The 13797-nt window shown below is 36.2% G+C and overlaps 1 protein-coding gene across 16 annotated transcripts in view; it reads left to right on the top strand.

The window, feature by feature from the left end:
- Nek11 (NIMA related kinase 11) overlaps nt 1–13797 on the top strand; it is a 312014-nt gene that overhangs the window by 13104 nt on the left and 285113 nt on the right. The window lies entirely within an intron of this gene.

Here is a 13797-nt window from a genome sequence, read left to right as displayed (position 1 = left end):
GACTGGTGTGTTATTGTTTTTATCCTATAGATTTGTAGTGCTCTTGTATGGTTCCAAGATCCCTCCTTTGTGGGGAAAGACAATGTAAACAGATCCCAATATCAACAATACATCACCTATGAACAAATTATTGTTATTAAAACCTTATAGTTAGTCTCAATGTCCAGAAATGTTGGACTCAATTATTATTTAAAATATAATCAGTAGTTTCATAAAAGGTGTATAATTTCTGGTGGTGGACAGTGAACTGGGGGTCGGGTGTAGGACAATATGCTAAGGGAGAAAGGTGTAAGGGTATGGGGTTAATATAACTTTGGAAATTTGGAGGAGAACTCTAATGAAGAGGGTTAGTAGCAGGGGAATAGACAGGAGGTAATTTAGGGTAGACGTACGTGGGAGGACAGTAGAGTACATAAAAACAAACACACATATGTATTTAAAAAATTACAGGATGTTAAAATAGTAAAATTTGGAGCTTGAAAGAAGAAGAAAGAGAAGAAGAAAAGAAGGGAAAGAAAGAAAGAAAGAGAAAAAGAGAAGAAAAAAGGGGGGGGGGCTTATGCAATTCCTTTATATTATATTATTCTGGTGACTCAGTTTTCAATGTTCTATTTCATGCAAAGCTCTTGGTTTCACATATGTTGGAGTTGTGAGGGCCAGAGGATAGAAGGGTAGAGGCAAAGAAGAAGGATAAGAAAAGAAAAGAAAAAAAAAGTCTTAGAATTCCGTTTCCTTCCTGCTTTTCTTCTCTTCCAGTAGGTAGAGTTTTCTATTTTAAGGTGGGGTCTCTGTCCACAGGGTGGTGTTGATAATCAGGGTGAGGAGACTTGCGCCCCCCGGTATGGTCTCCCACTCATGCCTGGAGCTTCCCCGATCCTGGTCTCTGTTTTGTTCCAGGTTTTAGACCCCTCCCCTCTCTTGCTTATCAGGACCCAACTGCAGGACCTCTTGTCCTCAGGCTCACACCAAGTGGGCAGCACCCTGGTTGCACTGCGCTCCTGATCAACTGAGAGTGGTTTTTGTGCTGGGTAGTCACTGTGCCAAGTAATCACAGCTGGGGAGGGGAAGAGGGGGAGGAAGTTGGAAACCAGGTATCTGTTCAAATGGAGATCCACACTGATAGTCATGCTTACCAAAAAATGGAGAGAAAGGTCTTCCAAGATGGAATTAGTCTGCTTCCAGCCCCGGGGTGTCTGGTGAAGTGGGGGGAGCTGGGATGGCCTTGTGCTGTGGCTAGTTTGCAGCCATGTGACCTGTGTGGGAGCGGAGTGCAGCTGATTAGGTGATTATGCTACACCGATTGAGAGCCCTGTGTGCACTAGAACTGCGGGCTTTGGGTCCAGAGTCCCGAGTCTTACTGGAGCACAGAGGCTCTGGTTTCTGCACAGGTGGTTGCAGCTCTGGTGGTTCTGCAAAAATCTGCTGTATAGGGGTCCTGTCACATGCTGCGAGATGTTGTATTCCGTCTAGGTGAAACCTGTGGAGATGCCGCCTGACTGCTTCCGTGGTTTCATTCCACAGAGCAGTCAGAAACAGTACCTCCTCTATTCTGCCATCTTGGATCCCATTCGGCTTCTCCTCGATGTTAACTCTCTATGAGATGTAAAGAAAAACCCAAAAGATTTTAATGTGTTAACAAGTTACTTTGACTCTTAATACCATGTAGGTGTTTTAATAGAAAAGAGATGCCAAGGAGGTTGACTAAACCTAAAATACATGATTAACTTATAACTATTTCCACCACTGCAATGAATTTCTACATTCATCTTATTGGATGATCTTTTACAGGTAACAACTTTTTTTTTTTTCAATTTCATCACAGGATATAATCATTCTATTATGTGGTCTTGATTTTCTTCTGTGGTCTGTTTGATCAACTATTAAGAATTTAATACAATTTGGGCTGGGGATGTGGCTCAAGCGGTAACGTGCTTGCCTGGCATGCGTGGGGCGCTGGGTTCGATCCTCAGCACTACATAAAAATAAAATAAAGATGTTGTATCCACCGAAAACTGAAAAATAAATATTAAAAAAATTCTCTCTCTCTTAAAAAAATTGATATTGAATCTTTGCTCTGAACTGATCAAGAGAGGGAGCCAAATCAGAAGATAAGACATTTCTAATCTGAAAGAGTCAGAATTAACTGACATAAAACAACTAATAAATGGTACAAGACAAAGCTTAAATATCTGTGTGACAGGTTGCTCTTAGATATGTTGCAGTGGCCAAATTTGGCTCTCTTTCTGGCTAACTATGGTCCTTATCTTCCTGGTTTCTCTCTATTATCTAAGAACTTTAATGTTTCCCTCTTGCTCTTGTCCATGTAAATATCCAAACATTTCCCCCCTTAACTGTGGCTCCTATACTTTGTCCTTTGCTTAAATAATGCGGTCAACATAATAACATAGAAATGCTTTTTCTCTCAAGAGGGCATTTCTTCCTAACCTCCTACGTCTACAACATGAGAAGAGGATCACAAGTTTAATAGGAAAGTATAAGGAGCAACAGCCAGTGTCTCATGGCGGAAGGGGGTTCTTCTTCCTGCTGAGGAGGGTGTGAGCAACCTGAGAATAATTAGTGGAGAACAATAGACAAAGAATCAGAAGTGTATTTAGAAAAGTGGAGCCCCTGATATATCCAGTCCACACAAGAGCTGGAACTAGACGAAGGAAAGATGGCTTTAGTGGTTTATTTAAGGGGGTACATCAAAGGCAGGGATAAGATTTCAAGGTTGGAGTCTTGCTTCTTGATGTCTTGCTGTCAGCAGATTGATTGGCATCTTGGCAGGTTACACCCATCTCAGGTGCTATGTGGGACATGGCAGAGTGGGACAGAAATTCACAGTGTGTCAGGGCAGTTAACCAGAGGAAATGTCCACTGTCATTCCCAGACACCAGATGTTCCTATCCACTAGGCTTGATGCATGGTGGCCCACACGCAGTCCATGGATGGCTCAAAATAGGGGAGACCTCTAAGGCTTTCAATGTCTTCAAGCAGCCAATACATAGAACCTCAGGGCTTGGCCTCCTTGAGGAGTTCTTGGGTCTGAATTTGTGTGGATTTTTAAAAGTCTTAAACTAATTTATCACTCATCCATGGAAACAAAATGGAGGAGAGGGGGCCAGGAGTTGTTGCTAGAATTAGTTTCACTTGCAACAGAGAGGAGTGATTTTAGACCTAAGAGTGAAGAAGATGGAAAGTTGTAAAAAGGCAGTTGAATATTGTGTGCCTATATGAATATGTAACAACAAATTTCACTATTATGTAAAATTTTAATGCAGCGGTAAAATTTTTTAAAAGGCAATTAAAAAAAAACCCCTAGTTTTAGGATCAGAGTCTATTACTGTATAGCTACATAATTTTGTAAACCCTAGTCTCTCCTGAGAGCATGTCAGACTTAACAGCCCAGATTCAAAGTGTTGTACTAAGATAGAACCACCATCTGGTATAGGGTTGAAGGGGGACAGTGTCTTTGAAAGACCGAATAATGTTTGAGTCACCATACTGGAACCAGGCCTCAGCTTTTCATCTTAAAATACCCAGAGGCAGGGAGCCTTGGTGAAGAGCTTATGCTAACTAAGTCTAGACAAGCTATATCCATAAACCATTATGCTAATTCTTAATTCAAGACCTAGAATGAAAAGTTATCTCATTCCTTGATTTTTTGATGGAAATTCTGGAGAGACTGAATATCTAATCAGAGGTGAAAATATTCCCCAAACAACAGTGGAATAATTGGACCATTGTTCCTTTATGCCAGGTAAGGGGTCTCATCCTTATAACACAGAATAACATTCTATTTTTCTGGGAATCCTCAGACCCATGGACTCTCAATGGAATAGTTCTGGATGCAGAAACATAAAATTATCCTTAGGGGAACCTCCTTCCCCCAAAGTATTGAAACTAACACATGTACATTTTACAAAAAAATGCAGGTTTGTATAAAGAAGTTAGAAAATAATCTAAGATCCAGCCATCCAATTTTTGGTCCTTTCTGTATGCACTAACAAAAATTTATTCAATCTTTTAAGGAAACATGGCATTGGTCTCAGTGGTTGCCTCAGAGATAGGGGATAGGGAAAAAAGGAGACTTACTTTTGACTGAACTCTTTTTGTGTATTTGGTATTTTGTACCATGTTCAAAATTCAAAATAAAACAGAAAAATCCACAAAACAAAACAAAAAACAAACCCCCAAACCAAAAAAATCTCTACTTATTCAACAGATATTGGTTACAAACAATTTACTACTGGTCACTGGCTCCTCAAGAAACTTGAGTCTGATGTAGTGGTTCTTAACTGTGGCTGAACAGTAAACTCACAATATTTTAAAGATACAGATAACCAAGTCACAGACCAAAAGATTCTATTTAGCCTGGAGTGTGGCCCCGGTATCAGAGTTTTTTGAGATCTTCAAGGTACTTTGAAGGGACAAGTAGGCTTAAGATTAGAGTCTGGTCTTGTGGGAGATAAAAACACTAATTTTCCAAATCATAAAAAGAAGTGATTATAGATTGCAATACCTACTACTGTGAAAGAAAGGTAGTTGCTGCCTAGCACATGCAAGATCCTAGTTCAATACCTAGTAATTAATAAATAAATAAATAAATAAATAAATAAATAAATAAATTTAAAAAGTAAAATAAAGTCTTGGTTGCTGTGATGTATAATGGACCCACCTAACCTGGCAGCATGAGGCTGGGCAAGGCAAGACTTCCCTGAGAAGCATTGTTTCAGCTGAGATCTTAAGAGTGACTAAGAAGTAGCTGGCAGTTTTTACCCTTTATTTGGTATCATAATTGTCTGGAGGGCTTGTTAAAATACAAATTGCTGGGCTCTCCCTACCTCCAAAGTTTTTGATTTGTAGATTTGTAGTCTGGTGGGAGGAGCCCAAGCATTTGCTTGTCTAAGAGCTGCTCCTGGTTGCTAGAGGACCAGGATTTTGAATTAGGCAAAACTGTGGGGGAACAGTTACATTCAGTGTAAAAGGCCCTAAAATGGTATAGAGGTTTAAAAGCACCATTCTCAATGCCTGCATCATAGTCCACTGTATGGTTTAATATCACTTGGCCCCCTCTTAATGGATCTCTAGGTTCTGGTGTTCTCTTTAGACTATTACTTTCCTCTTTTCCAGGTCCTTAGAGACTTGATATAATGATCATTTTGGCATATCCTGTCAACAGCATAACTCTGGAAAACTAATGAACTGTGTGCTTCAATCACTGACAAGTCACAGACATTCTATGTCATTAAATTGAAGTATTTTGGGGTCTCTTAAATTATGGCTACATATGCTGAGAGGCTCAGTTGTAATTAGAAAAAAAGCACTTCATCCATTTTTAAGTTTATTTCTGACATATTGAGAAATCAGTTTTCATATTATAAGGACTAAACTTAAAAAAATCCTTCTTTCTATATATAAGTTTTCACTGTTCATAAAAAAGGACATTATTTCTTCTTAGAAGATTAATAAATTGATCATAGTAGCTGGATAATGACAAAATAATTAAAATGAGTAATTATTGTTACTATAATGCATGGAATTTATAATATCTGAAGTAAATTTTCAATAACTCAATTGTGACAGTAATTCCTGCCATTTAATAGCTGATAGCAAATGATATTAAACAATAGGCTATTTAACAAAAGCCTAAGCTAGTGTTTATATATTACACCTACTGAAACCCATTTATGAATTTTTCTAATTTATTTAATCATTTTAGCATATCATTACAAGTTTTGAATCAATCTAGACAAAATATCAGTAGATTTAATGACTCCAACTTTGAGCTTGTTCAATGTGCTCTTATTAAAGCAATTATTTCTGTATTATGGACATGATTTCTCTCCAGTGGGTATCTATGAAAGAAGACTAGGGTTATTGAGTAGGCTGAGTTAACTTAATAGGATTCAGTGGTTTATGTAGTGCAGAGTTATAAAAGCAATTTGGAGGAAACTAATGATTTTTTGCCATTTAGCCTGCCAGATTTCAAAACAATTTTCTTTAATTTTTACATTGTAGTCATCAGTTTAAATTTTTTAATCTCATATTTTAAGAAAAAGTATAATATGAAAGCATGTTAAAATTTCTCTTAAAATAGTTCAGGTTCTAAGGGATCTTGGGCTTGGGCTATCATAGGTAAATCTGGAAAGGGAAAATTTGAACTTGGACTTCACTTTGGACTTCATCAGTTTCTGCCTGTGATAAGGTCAAGCCCTGAGATTTGGGCTATCTTACAACATTTAACATTAGGAAGATAGAAAGGAAAAAGAGAACGTGCAAAGGCACATCATTACTCTGACTTATTCCAGTAATGGTAATAAAGTCAATATTCTAAAGTAAGTGATTTTCCTGAGGCTAGTTTGCTACATGTGTTAGCATTAAAGAAACCTTGTACTTCTCCCACTCCCTGGTTTTTAATATTTACACGAGAGGTGACTAATAAATAAAGTATTTTAGTATGAGTAGGATGCAAGGAAACCCTCAATTTCTTTTTTGGCTTGGGCAGGGGGCCAAAAAGAGCCTGCTTTGATGACTTAGTAACTAAAAGCTTTTAGGAATAAGACAACACTCAAAACTCCTTTTTTTAAAAAACAATATATTTCTTCCATATAATTGAATGCATCAATAAAAATATGGAAGAAATAAAATTTAAAAAACCCAAACAGAAAAAAAATTTGTTACTATGAGAGAAAACAAAAGTGATTTATTTTGAATACTCAGACAGATTAATGTTGACAGTAAACATATGTTCAAATTACTATAGTATATTTGTTTAGATTTTCAGACTGACTGCTTAAGTCTTTATTTATGCCATTCCATTCTTCCATTGTGGTGTTTTGTGGATTTGTGAATAGAGAAGCTGATGGCTTTGCTAACACTGAGTAGTACCCTCAGAAAATTAGGACTATAGTTCTTCATTTAAATGTATGAGATGGGGGGATATCTAAACTATTTTAATAAATAATAATAAAAATATTATTGGATATGCTGGTCCCTTTATAATGTTATTTTTAACTACCCCAGATTTTAAAAGTACAAGATTTGTAAGTAAAGCCTATTATTTAAAATGTTTGTCCCACTTATTCAAAAAGTAAGATATTTAGAATTAATGCAGAATATGCAAGAGCAAAACTTTATGGGTGTTGTCTAGTTCAAGCTCCCCCTCCCCCTTTGTTGAAAAAGGGACTTTCCTGAACAAGTTTTTAATAAGGTCCAGAAGAACTTAAGTAGCCAAAATCCATGGTTTTTAATGGTTGATGAGTATCAAAACATTCAAAGAGAATATTAATTAATTTTAATTTCCCATCCCCAAAGAAAGTACAATATCTTCAAGTATAATCTGTAATTTATTTTTTTTAGTTCCAGGGGGACACTTGACCACTTACCCACATCCCAGCCCTATTTTTTTTTTTTTTTTTAGAGACATTGTCTCACTTAGTTGCTTAACACTTCACTCTTGCTGAGCCTGAACTCACGATCCTCCTGTCTCAGCCTCCTGAGCTGCTGGGATTATAGGCATTCCTCATCCTTCTGATTATTGATTCTATTTGAGTGGCCTTCTTGGGAGAATTTTTCCTCCTACTGCTGTCACCGGGAAACAGTATGAGTTAAAGTTCAAAGGAATGAAAAGGGGTAAATTCTTCAATTAAAATTACTTTATGGCTCAGTCTAATACCCTTGAACTGATTTTTCTTGGGGAAAAAATTTAGTTGCCTTGACATCCAGGCCTAATTAATAAACTTGGAGTGATGTCCATGACTTAAAAGTCAGTGAGGAAGAAAAACAACTCTTCGTATAATTAATAGCTTTTTTCTCAGTTATTTCTAAGCTTAGTTTTGGAAAGAAGTGGACATTTAAGTGGGAAACAAACATTTTTGACATCAGGGAATTCTAAAAGTGGTCTGTGTACTCCACTAATTATTCATTGCATAAATAATTTCATATAATATTGAAAATAAGCAGTTGTGACCTTCATTAAAATACTGTGAAATTGAATTCCTGTTCATAGTTGAATAAGAACACAATTGTGTGAGTATTTGAGTATTTCTTAGCTGCTTTCACAGGTCTTATTACCTGATACAAGTATGAACCTTGACATGCTATATACTTATTAGTACAGCAGTGCTATGCTTGGGTAGTTATATGAAAAACTCAACCTAAGTTTTAGTTATTAAAAAAATAAGCTCTGGACATGAAGAAACATGTGGGGGATAGGCTCATTATTAGGATTATGGAAGTGGTGTAATGGGTATATACATAGGTCAAATTTTATAAAATTACACACTAAAAAATGTGTGTAGTGTATTGTATATCAATCATACCTTAACAGTTATATTTAGAAAATTCAAAACCTGGACCATGATACATGATACATGAATGTTAAACTGGTTGAATTTGCAGTTTATTTAGAGACAAGGTCACACTGAGTTGCTTAGGGCCTTGCCAAGTTGCTGAGGCTGACCTTGAACTTAAGATCCTCTTGCCTCAGCCTTCTAAACCACTAGGATTATAGGCATATGCCACCTTGCCCAGCTCCAAATTTCTAAGAGTGGAAAATTTGGAACATTAAGTCTCTGATTAGAATATATTTGGGTGTCAGTTTTTTTTTTTTTTTTGGGGGGGGTGTCAGTTTTCCCAATCTCTCCCATGTGTAGTAGTCACTTAGCATTTTCATTAAAGTTTAGTTGATGTTCCCACGTTCCCATTAGTTTGAATTTGGAGCAAACCTATTAAACCTGAACATTTAAGCCATATCCACCTCCCCAGATTTGTGGCCCAATTGCCCTTCATTCCCTTTCTTACCTCTATGTCTTTCATCCCATGAACCTCATCAAATCATGTGTACTTGTGGGTTTCAGGACAAGATCAGCCAATCTGCTTTTTTTACAATATTGGATTTGCTCTTTGGTGATTAACTGCTTTTAACTCAAGTTGCTGTTTCAAAAATATTTCAGTGTAGCAATTATCGAGCTCCAGTACGTAGTTTCTAATATTTTCAGAATTGCTTTAGAAATGGAAATTATAAGATAGATCAATGACAGCTGTGATTTGCAAGACAGGAAGTGAATGTACACACATGTACACACACATGCTTTTAAGTGAGTGTGTGTATGCATTCTTGTTTCTTAGTTTTTCATTTTAACACTAGTTTTAGTAGCAAAAGTCATGCTCGGCTGATAACAAATATTCCGGTCTGATGGATAAAGAGGTCAGGGCTCAGTATTTTAATAGCACTATAAGTACCCAGTGGGAACAGCTACTTTATAAAAATTCAAAAGGTATTAATATGGCCACTTCTGGAAAAGCCCACACTGAGAGGCACTAACTACCCATGCCTCTGCAGTGTGGGGTTATTGTGTGGGATGTCCCTTCGCAGCTGCCTTTGGCTTCTATTATGCCATTAACTAGACTCACTCCAGGATTCCTTGGAAACTGTGTGCCTACCTGAATAATTTATTACCTAGTGATCAATTATTCATAACTCATTATTACAACTGAAATAAAACCTAAAGGTGGACTCATTGTGCCACTTATGAATATCTAAGAGATCATCAGCAGATTGTAGTGGAGTTTTAAGTCTTTGCCATCCCCATTGCCTGTTGTTTCTCTGAAGGGATTCCAAAGAGAACAGCCTTCTGAGATGGAATCAGAATCGATGAAAGCAGTAACAAATGCCTCCCTGCTGTCCGTGCTGCATTGGTTCATCTATTCATGCTGTTTGTCTTTTTAATTCTGGCCTCATTTACACTTAGAAATGAAATTTCAGTTTGAGAGAGTGTAGGAGACATTTATGGCACTGTGGGTTTGTTAAGCCATTTTTAGAGGTCCACAAGGATATAAAACTTGCCTGAGAATATATTTTCTGGGAAAATATGCAGATATCTTTAGAACATTTATTGACACCAGTCATTGCATTTTTGTTCCATCAGAGTTATATCTGAGTTAAATCTTATTTATTTATTGGACCCTATCTTTCATATAAAGAAATGCCATATGTTTTTCATATATATTGCATAGAAAGCATCTTAGTAACAGTGCTATGAAAGTATAATCAAAAGAAACTTTTTATAAATTTAGGAAACATAGTAGAAAATAGTTTGGCTTAATACAAACTGATTAATTTTGTAGTAATCAACAAGCCTTTTGAGATGTGTTGAAAATAGTTGGAGAGTTTCAAATTCCAGTTCTGTTGGAATATAAAGCGGAAAGTTTGCCTTTGGGGTTTCTTGCCTCCCAAGCAGTTGGCTTTCCACTGGGCACTGTTGGCATGGAGGAATGGCTATGATTCTATAATATTCACATTTTTGGTGGCCATCTCACTGTCATGTTTTATCTGGTTATTCTCCAAAGTAATTTAAGTACTAATTTTGAGTATGAGTCCTGAGACACTGAGGTTAACACTTCTTTGTCTAAAAAGCCCCAGCTTGTAGGTAAAATCCAAATTGTGAAACAAGTATTTTTAGTAGTGATTCCAGATTTTTTTGATGTTGTGTTGGTTCTCCAAATGGAATGAAGGCATAGTGTTTAAGTAGATTTTAACTGGCCTAAACCCATACTGTTTACCCTGGATCATATATAATGTCCTGGATAACTCACCACTCATGAGTTTAAATCTAATTTAGTTTTACTATTGTGAAAATATATGGAAAATTTTAAGACAAATATGTCATAGAGTAAGGTAAAAACTTGCATGATTTTTAAATTTTTTTATGATTTTTAACAGGTTTACACATTCATGTGGCTCAAAAAATATAAAAAGGTATACTGTTAAAAGTCTTCTCTCATTCTTATTCTCCCTTTTACAAGCTCTTACCCTTTTCCCCAAAGGTAACCACTGTTAAGAGTTTCCTGTGAATCTTTCCAGAGTTACTTTATGTATGTATAAACAACTTAGAATATAGATTCTTATTTTTCTTCATTCTGATAAAAATTAGCATATTATACATTTCTGTTTCTTGCTTTTTTCTTTTTTTAAATTGATTTAAAAAAATAAATGACAGTGGAATGTGGAATGCATTACAATTCTTATTACATGTATATGCACAATTTTTCATATCTCTGGTTGTATATAAAGTATGTTGACACCAATTCGTGTCTTCATACATTATGGATGATGTATGAAGACATACATCATCCATGTATGATGGATGATGATGTCTATCACATTCCACCATTCTTGCTAATCCCCTGCCCACTCCCTTTCCCAATATCTTGGAAATCTTTTCATGTTAGTATATAGATAACTTCTGTATTCTTAAAATTTTTTTACTCAAGACAATATTTGTGCATATTTATGTGGTACATTACGGTAATTCAATATATGTATACAATGTGTAATTATCAAATCAGTATAATAAGTATTTCCATCTCTTCAAACATTAATCAATTAATCATTTTTTATCTGTTGGCAATTTCATACTCTTATAGTCATTTTGAAATATATCATAGATTGTTTTAACCAATAGTTATTCTACTGTGCTAAAGATGAACCAGAAATAATTCCTCCACTCTGTTTCGGTGTCCCTTATTGAGCTTCTTTCCACTCTCCCCCTTAACTTCATTCTCTTGGGGGTAGGTACTGGAGATTGAATCCAGGGACTCACAATGCTAGGCAAGTGCTCTGTCACTAAGCTCATTCCTTTTTAATTTTGAGTCAGGGACTTTCTAAGTTGCTCAGACTGGCCTCAAACTTGTGATCCTCCTGTCTCAGCCTCCTGAGTAGCTAGGATTACCACAAGTGTGAGTCACCATGTCCAGCTTCCCCCAATCTTTTTAAAAAATAACTCACAGTGTTTTCCGTGGTATGGCTCTGATATAATTTATTAACTCTTGCTCCCATCGATGTGCATTTGGGTTGTTTTAAATCTTTTATTATTAAAAACACTATTGAAGTGGATAATCCTGAATATTTTTAATTTCAAAAATATGTCACTATTTCTTGCATGAATTTTTAAGATAATACATGAGATTTTAGAGACATATCTTGCATTTTATAGTCCTAGCAGTCTTGAGTTTATCCTTCACTGTTGTTAGGAATGTTTTGCTGGAGAAGTTTGAGAAGCGTTGCTGGAAAAAAATTTTGAGGCCTACTGGTGGGATGATTCTTTTACTTTATAAAATAACTTTGTTGTGAAGTGACAGTGACAATAGTGTTACTTTGCCATACTGTGTTTTCTTGGACGTGATATAAGAACACATGCAAATCTGAAGGCAGATTATTTATAAGCAGAAATCATGCTATAAACTCATCTAGTTTTTTTGAAGGTGTTTGATACAATGAAACATTGAGAGCTGTGCAATTTCAGAACAGGCTCTGGATCCTCTGACCTTAAGCCCTAGAGCACCAAACTCTGGCACCTTGAAAATTATTAGTAAGTGTTCTACATTAAAAGGGTTCCATGATTTAAAAAAAGTTGAGAAAACACTGGGTTCCACAAAGTTAAAGCAGATTTGTTACTGAGGGACTATTTAGATCCTTAAATATGCTGGAGAAAATTGTGACTATAATAGCTGGATGTAGCCTACAGCATTTCCCAAATTTTGTTTGAGCATAACACTCCCTTACCCCAGGCCATTCTTATTGATGCTAGTGTAGGTAGTGAGGAGCCCAAATGGGGAAATACTACCCATGGACAGTGGTTGAAATTAGTGGTCACAAGCATATGTGGTGTTTGAATTTATAAAAGATTCAGTAAGGGAAATAAGAATGAAGTCATTGTTTAAAAGTTGGCCATAATGAACAGCAGATGGTGGTAATGTAACATGCAGACTGACTATGAGGACACGGCAGTATTTCTAATGGCAGCATTAATTCAAGGTCCAAAGTGTCTTCATTTAATTACCATCGCCAGTATTTTAATTTCACTGACTAAATGAATAAAAGGCTTAAACATAGATCATTACCATACTTTCAATCTCTTACTAGGAAAAGCACAATTCAGCCGAGAAATAAATTTGGAGAGATCTTTTTATCTTCAGAGACCATTTTAACTGGCATAAGATAGGTTTGATTTCTCTTGCCATCTAGGTATTAGATGGAAGCTCTTACCTTATGTGTACACAAAGATGTATGTGCTCTCTCTCTCTCTCTCTGTCTCTTAAGAGAAAAAAAAAGCCTAAATTTTACCCAGTTTAACTCTCTACTGTCCATGAGAACAGCAATAAATGCTTCAACACACATCTAGTTGGTGCTGCCAAAGAGACTTTGGGACCTTAGAGATGAAGCAGTCACATCCATTGACCTTCATGAACTGATGTTTAGACTGAAAGTAGGATGTGAACACCAATAGCTATTAGAAGGGCAAATGGAATGATAGAGATTAGAGTCTAATTAAAGCTGAGAGAGATCTGTCTTCCATTTTTTTTTTGAAGTTTGTTGAACTATGTAAGATTTTGTATCATAGGGCAACAAAAAATGGAATGTTTTAAATATTTACATTCAACACAAAAATACACATTAAAATATAGTACAGTGTGATTATATTACTCACAAGATAATTATAGGATTCTAGTAAATTTTATTCTAAGTGTATTAGAGTTGGGGTGGCCCATAAATGGGGCACATGTTTAAACTTGTATGGTGAGTATGTTTCCAAGCTGTTGGTGATTCTCTGTGACAGAGGTGTATGGTGAGTTGAAGCTCTTGTTGAGACTCCATATTTGAGACCCTTCATAAGTCAGCAGCCCTAAAGTAAAGGCTCTTTTGGCTATTTCTGTGATAAGTCCTGATACAGATGATAAACCTAGAGGAACTGCAGGAAGTGAAGCTCTTCTGGTGAAGGATATTTAGACCCC

Source organism: Marmota marmota, unplaced genomic scaffold, assembly GCF_001458135.2.
Source record: "Marmota marmota marmota unplaced genomic scaffold, marMar, whole genome shotgun sequence".
Taxonomy (NCBI): domain Eukaryota; kingdom Metazoa; phylum Chordata; class Mammalia; order Rodentia; family Sciuridae; genus Marmota; species Marmota marmota.
The sequence above is the reverse complement of the archived record's forward strand: the minus strand, read 5'-3'. Positions and strand labels throughout refer to the sequence as shown.